The sequence below is a fragment of the Rhinolophus sinicus genome, chromosome 17 (genome assembly GCF_057876585.1).
Source record: "Rhinolophus sinicus isolate RSI-liver-muscle chromosome 17, RSI-T2T, whole genome shotgun sequence".
Classification (NCBI taxonomy): Eukaryota; Metazoa; Chordata; class Mammalia; order Chiroptera; family Rhinolophidae; genus Rhinolophus; species Rhinolophus sinicus.
In genome coordinates, this window is record NC_142517.1 from 95643192 (window position 1) to 95650948 (window position 7757).

Below are 7757 nucleotides of genomic sequence, written 5' to 3' on the forward strand. Positions count from 1 at the left end.
TAATTACTTCTTTCTGTGTTCTCTATAATAAACCTTACCCTCCACCTAAGTCACAAAATTTTTCTCCTATGTTTTACGAGTATATGAGGTCGAACAATTAGGTTTGTGAACTTGTTGCAACGATGTTGCTAACATTTTTTGATATCAGAGGGATTATTCATTATGAATTTGTACTAACTGGACAAACAGTTAACCAAGTTTACTATTTGGAAGTGCTGAAAAGGCTGCATGAAAAAGGTAGATGACCTGAACTTTTCGCCAACAATTCATGGCTCTTGCATCACAACAATGCACCAACTCACAAGGCACTGTCTGTCTTACAAGGGAGTTTTTAGCCAGTAAACAAATAACTGTATTGGAACACCCTCCTGACTCACCTGATCTGGCCCCCAATGACTTCTTTCTTTACCTGAAGATAAAGGAAATATTGAAAGACATTTTGATGGCATTCAGGACATCAAGGGTAATACGATGACAGCTCTGATGGCCATTCCAGAAAAAGAGTTCCAAAATTGCCTTGAAGGGTGAACTAGGCACTGGCATTGGTGCATAACTTCCCCAGGGGAGTACTTGGAAGGTGACATAGCGATATTCAGCAATGAGGTATGTAGCACTTTTTCTAGGATAAGTTCATGAACTTAATTTTCCAAACTCATATATTTAGCTTTATAGTTTTCATTTTTACACTCAGATATATATATATATATATAATTCATCTTAAATTAATTTCTATGTATGGTTTGAATTTGAGTTTTTGTTTTTGTTTTCCTTTATTGATTTTCTTTCCCTGTTAGATTGTTTTGGCCCCTCTGTCAAAAATTCATTAAGTTCATTGACAATTAATTGAAGTGTAGGCTTATTTCTGGGCTCTCTTCCATTCAGTTGATTATGTTTATCTTTAGACCTATGATATACTATACTTTATTGACTACTGTAAATTTATAACAAGTCTTAAAGTCAGCTAGTGTAAGGCATTCAACTTTGTTCTTCTTTCACAAGAATATTTAGGATATTTTATTTCTAGATAAGTTTTGAAATCAGCTTATAAAGTTCTACAATAAAAGTCTGATGGGATCAGAACTGAGATTACATCAAATCTACAGTTTAACTTGGGGAAAATTGACATATTAAATTATTGAGTCTTCTGACCCATGAACATTATATCTATTATTTTATTTAGTTGTCCTTTAATTGTTTCAGCAATACTTTGCAGTATTCAGTGTAAAGGCATTGTACTTCTATTTTAAATTTGTTCTTAAATTTGTTTTATTTTACCATAAATGCATTTTTTTTAAAAAAGTTCAGCTCTATTTTTCCAACTGTTTGTTTCTATTATACATAAATACAATTACTTTGCATACTGACTTTGTGTCTGGTGACTGCTAAATTCACTTATTAGTGTTAATATTTGTTGTGTAGATACCTTAACATATTCTGTGGGGGAAAAAAGTCCTCTGTGAATAAAGAATGCTTCACTGCCTTATTTATCATCTATTTGCCTTGTATTTTCTTCATTCATTGAAATGATTATATGATTTTTTTCTTGTATTCAGTTAATATGGTAAGTTACATTGACTTTTCTAAATGATAAACTAACTTCGAAGTCCTTGTATGTTTCCCCTCTCAGTCATTATGCAGATTTAACATGTGTTGCTGAATTTTTTGCTGATATTTTGTAGATACCTTTTGTACCCATGTTCATAACTGACATTGGTCTGTAGTTTTCTTTCCTTGTAATGACTTTGATTGATTTTGTTATCAAGAAAATTATTGTTTTATTAAACAAATTGGAAGTGTTTCCTATTTTCTTTACTGAAACAGTTTGTGGAAGATTTGTATTATATTTTCCTTAAATGTGATAGAATTCACCAGTGAATCCACTTGGAGCTGCAGCTTTCTTTATAAGAATGTTTTTGATAACTTAATTTCTTCAATACATATAGGGATATCAATGGTTTCTAATAATATTGTGTGAGCTTTGGTATATTGAAGTCTCAAGAAATGTGTTTATTTTCTCTAAGATCTACTGCCATATTTTATGTTTATTGCAGCATTTTGTTAGAATTCATTTTAATTTACTATTTGATTTTAGCTAAATCTCTTTGCATATGTTTAGTAAGTGCTCTTGTAATTGCAATATGTATCTTACATTTTGTAGCTAACTCAATGCTAAAATTTGTACCACTTCATGTGAAATTTAAGAAACTCATAGCCATGGAGGCCCATTTACCTCAACCTGTTCCTCCCTTCTCCTATAGTTGTCCTATGTGTTACTGTTACATAAACCACATAATACAAATTTATACTTTTAAACATACTTATACATATTTTAAATAAATTAAGAAGAAAAAGGTATATTTAATATTTACCCTCATATTTACTATTTCTGGTGCTTTTCATTTTTTCCTGAAGATCTGGGTTTCGATATAGTATAATTTCCCTGTAGCCTAAAGAATTTCCCACCACATTTCCTGTAGGGCAGTTATTCTGATGATGAATTATCTTACTTTATGCTTATCTATAAAATCCTGTATCTCATTTTTCTTCTTGAACGTTATTTTCAACAGGTATAGACTTCTAGGTTGACAGATTTTTCTTTCAGCACTTTTAAATGTCTTTCCACTATCTTACGCCCTCCTTTATTTCTTATGAAGAGCCTCCACTAATTAATATTCTGTGCCCCTATTTTTTTTATTGTGTCACAGTGTGGGATCTTTTTAGTGTGTTAATTTTTTAAATTAAATTTAATGGTGTGACATTGGTTAATAAAATTATATAAGTTTAAGTATACAATTCTATAATATATCATCTGTGTATGGCATTGTGTGTTCACCACCCAATGTCAAGTCTCCTTCTGTTACCATATATTTGACCCTTTTTACCCTCCCCTACTTCCCCTTTCCCCCCTTATCCTCTGGTCCATAAGAAAAGACAAAATATTGCCATTTGTGACAACATGATTAAATCTTGAGACTATTATGCTAAGCAGAATAAGTTAGACCGAAAAAGCCAAGAACCATATGAAAAGAATCAAACAAACAAACAAAAACTCATAGACATAAGCCCCCTATTTTTAATGTTTTCCCCCACCCCTCTGGTTAACTTCAAGTTTGTATCTTTATGTTAGTTTTCAGCAATTTGATTTTCACCAACTGTTGGGAAATGTTTGCCATTATTTCTTAATTTTCTTTATTTTGCCCATTATTTATTATATCCTTTGAGACATCAATTACACATCTGCTAGACTCATTCTATCCCTTCTTCCAGGAGTAAACACCATCCCATTTCTGCCTATTTTGCTTGTTCTCCACTTCCTTCAAATAGTGTTGTTGTTTTTCTCAGAGTTTATAGGTGTCATTATATTTTAAATTTTAAGAAAGTGATAGTACACATGTATTCTCTGTGGAGAATATTTAGTATGAGCTAGGAATGGAAGAAGTCCCCTCCCCATATGATTAGATGATTTAAAATATTTTACTAATTGCCTGAACAATGTGATTTCAGAAATGTCAGGGAGACTTACCTAATGATGCCTATATGCAAAATAGGAATAACAATGTTACCCACGTCAAGTAATTGCTATTAAATAAAAGAGGTAATGTATGTAAGACCCATAGAACTATATCTTACCCACCTGTTTACCAATACAAACTACATAGTATAGCCCCTAATAGTTATTATTATTTTTGAAAAGCAATACTAATCCACTACTTATCAAAGCATACTATTTTACAATTATAGCAGTATTTCTTTGAAACATTACAAATGTCCTGTCCCTCAGCAATGTTTGAATCCTTCATCATTTATATCTCAGTGTGATTGAGTTCAACAAATTTTGTTCTTAAAACAAATTTTTCTGGGGATGGTCATGCCAAGAGGACTAGGTATGTTCTTAGTGTGTGTCAGAAAGATAAGGTTAAAGCCAGGAGCAAAACGCTGGTTTATTTTTCTTTTACTAATATGTATACTCTTTAGTGTTGTCATATGACTCTTTAAGACACTATTCTTCATTACACATAACAACAACAACAACAACAACAACAACCTATATTCAAAACACAGGAAGCAGCAGAAGTGGGAAAGTTTGATCAGAATGATGAGTTCCAGGAAGGTCATCAAACTTCATGATAGATTGCAAACCAAGGACAAAAGAAAAAGAATGTGCTTTACACAAAACTTTATCTTATTCAAGTAATCTGTCAGAAACAGCCGCAGTAGACAGGCTCATTAATTTCTTAGTTTAATAGTTTGAGGTGAATTGCTTCTAAGAAATGTTTTTTTCAGAATTGAAGCTATTGTAAACCTCTGTGGGCAGCATAATTAAAGGTAGAGTGTGTACCTTATTGGTAATAACTGAATTTTGGAGAGAACAATGACTAAATGATTTTTTGGGTTGCTATCATCACATAAAAACATTTGAAACAATTAACTCTTTAGGCTAATGAGTTTATTAGTGGTAAATGGAACAAATGATCTAAAATAGGCTGGGGTGATTTAAAGGAATTAGTTTAAATGATCTAGTAGAGAAATAAAATTACTTTCAGATCCAAACAGCCTATAGGTGTAGTAACCTTTTACTATGTTGTTAGAAATTATAGACTAGAATGAATGTAACGGTTCAGAAACTTAAATAAACAAACAGTAAACAAAAGTGACCATTTTTAAAAATTAGTCTCAACTTTAAAGTCAGATATATATGTGACCATGAAATGTACCAAAGCTTCTCAAAAGATAGAATCCTTTGGTACATTTTAACAATACATATGTAATACTTGTACTACATTTTCACACCTGTGATTTGTAAGCCCAGTGGAAATTATAATAATTTATTTTAGAAACCCTCTTTTTGATGCATAGTTAAATTTTTGGAGGTGTTACTAAATGTGAAATGCAGAATAAATGTCTTTTACAAATGTAAAAAGACATATATTAAGAGAAGACTATGGAAATATTAGCCAGCATGTTTGGGAGTCCAGTAAGTAGGTAAAAGAATATTATTCAGCAATTTATTTGCATCTTCTTCTGTCCATTAGCTTCATTATTCATACTAAAACTGCTATCATATTTATTTAAAATATTTTGCAAAACGCTGGCAACTGACCAAGAAAATCAGTTTTAAAAAATGTCAACTTGAAGAAACCCTTCTGTCAGCAAGTGATAAGAGACTTGTTAATAAAATAATAATGAAAATAAAATACAGCAAATATTAAATGGTGATAAACTGAATTATTGCTGATAATAAAAATAGTAGACTATACTTAGTCCCATGGATATTTTGGTGATTAATAACAGATGTTCTACTAGGCAACAATTTGCTAAATAGTAAATGTTTTTAAGTTGATATAATCATGTCACAACAATAGTCATCATTCATTTTTTAACTTTGATAACACACAGCACTCAACAGTTGGTACTTACAGGGAAAGGTGATTAAATCAAAATCAATTAACAAAATTATTTTTAAGATTAAAATATAATTTCAGTGTGCTAAAAAGGAAGTCCTTCCTAGCCTAGAGAAGAAACCATTACAAGTATATTTTTGTTGTTGTTATGAACCTTGTTAATAAAGACTAATAAAAAAAATGTGATCTTTCTTCTAAAATATAGACTCCATTCTTTCTGCTTCCCCTTTAATGCTGCCACTCCTAGTCATTAAAGACATTTCCATTAGGAGTACTAATTTTTTATGCCCACATACATTAGGATGAGGGAAAAACTCCTTTCTGTAAATAACAAGACAAGGAAAATCTTTAATACCCCAGGGGAGTCAGAGAAGTTTACTAGAAAGCACAAGCCGTTTAATAGCCAGGAAGGGCGATCTGAAAACAGGTATTTATATTAGATTAAGAGTCTTTATTTTAAGCAACGGAGATCCCAGTTCCATTTAATAAGATTTTGAAAAATAATCATCAAACATACACTAGTAATAACCATACGAAAAAGTTTTTCCCAGTAGGATTAAGATATACTATTGGTAATTTAAAAGTATGTTGATAGAATTTAGCAAAATATAGGCTCATACCTTTAAAATGATGCATGAAATATGCTTATGTCACTAACAGTTAGGCTTTAGAAAAATGGCATATTTTACTGATAATTTATCGTCAGTTTGTTCTTTTTTTTTTTTTTTTAGGCTATGTGATAAAGACACTGGATAATCCCATCAACATGAGAACATGTTGGATAAGTCAGAATCAAATGAGCTGTTTTCTGTTTTTTTCCTTATTCATTTCAATGACAATGAAATGTAATTGTCATTTTTTCAATAAAGGACTTTATTTTTGTGTGTGTAGACATACATTTTGTTATTATATCCTAGAAAGGTTCTTTTCTGGACTCTCTTAGAAGTTGTACCAGAAGTTGTTCTCAATAATTTGTATAAAGATATAGCATAGAAAAATTACAATAGAATTGCAAAATCAGATGACATGTGCTCAGTAATAATTTATAAAACTAGAGGTTTTATTCTCTCTGAACCTGAGTTCTTATCTTTTGACCTCTACCTTTAGCTCAGGGCACCAACATCAAACCAAATACAAGAATGAACAAAGAAATCCTGGAAACTTCCTCTCTTCATTTTCCTAAATATCTGATCATAGTGTAGGTTAACTGATACATGATAACACAGAGGTGCTTCTGCAGGTTAATTGGTGATTAAATACAACTATTAGAGTATTTCTTAGTGAATATCTGTCACTTTCAAAGTATTTTAGGCTGCATGGAATCTTGCCAAGCTTTCAAGCTTACGAAGCAACGATTCATGGTTGTTAAGAGCAAATGCCCTAGAGAGATTAATCTGTGCTATCCCAACAAGCTGACCTTTTCCCAAAGACATAGCAATTTAATTATCTACTTTGAAAAGCACAATTATAGTAAAATTCAAAACTTGATTTATAGACAGGTTTTATAGTCTCATCTATAATGCATGTAAATAAGAGTCTTTTGGGTTTCTTTTTTCCAGGACTGTTATGCATGTATTTTATACCTAATCTGTGCTAAACAGTTCCTGTTTTACAAAACTATGGCCTTATGTTTTGATTAATTGTCAGCTATTATTAAAAATAATATTTCAAATTAGGAGGGTTTTCCAGTCTGTGTTCACGCTACATTTTGCATATCACTTGCATGACTGTAAATACACATGTGCTTCTATAGTCTGTGAGCCTGAGGATGTTGGATCTGGGTAGGATTTCTATTTAAGCACAAGCTGATGAAAATGATGTCATCTTCTATTTTCTACTTAATGATTCTATATTTTATCACATAGGAATATAAAGTAGAAGCTCACCATAAGATGAACTTGAAATTTGGAGCTCACTATAATATGGAATTGAAATAATATAAATTATAGTCTTGGTCAACTAGTCAGTTTCAAATATTTATTGAAGATTTGTCAACCTACCATCATAACCCCTCTCCAGTCAAATGAGGGATATATTTGAAATCACACACATACATGCATACATACACCCACATCCCAAAGGACAAAGACCTGAGATACCAGTGCTTTTGTATTTCTTTGTTTCTGTGTAGGTGTCTTGTTTATACTACAATACTGACTACTAATTGTTAGCCATGTGCAATGTCAATGCCAAAAGGATTCTTAGAAAATCCTTTTTTGTTTTATAAGATAACATTCACATTGCCCGGTGGGGATATAAAAGTGATTATTTTTTCATAACTGTAGCTGTTTATGTTAAAACGTAAATGTGAAATTTTAGGACTTTTGCTTTAATTAAGTCTCCTGTAGAAATGCA

The 7757-nt window shown here is 31.4% G+C and overlaps 1 long non-coding RNA gene across 1 annotated transcript; it reads left to right on the forward strand.

Moving 5' to 3' along the window:
* Positions 1 to 468: 468 nt before the first annotated feature.
* On the forward strand, positions 469 to 6294 carry LOC141573173 (uncharacterized). The gene is made up of 2 exons (XR_012498833.1): positions 469 to 603; positions 6134 to 6294. It is a non-coding gene; the product is annotated as an uncharacterized LOC141573173 (long non-coding RNA).
* The last annotated feature ends 1463 nt before the right edge of the window (positions 6295 to 7757 follow it).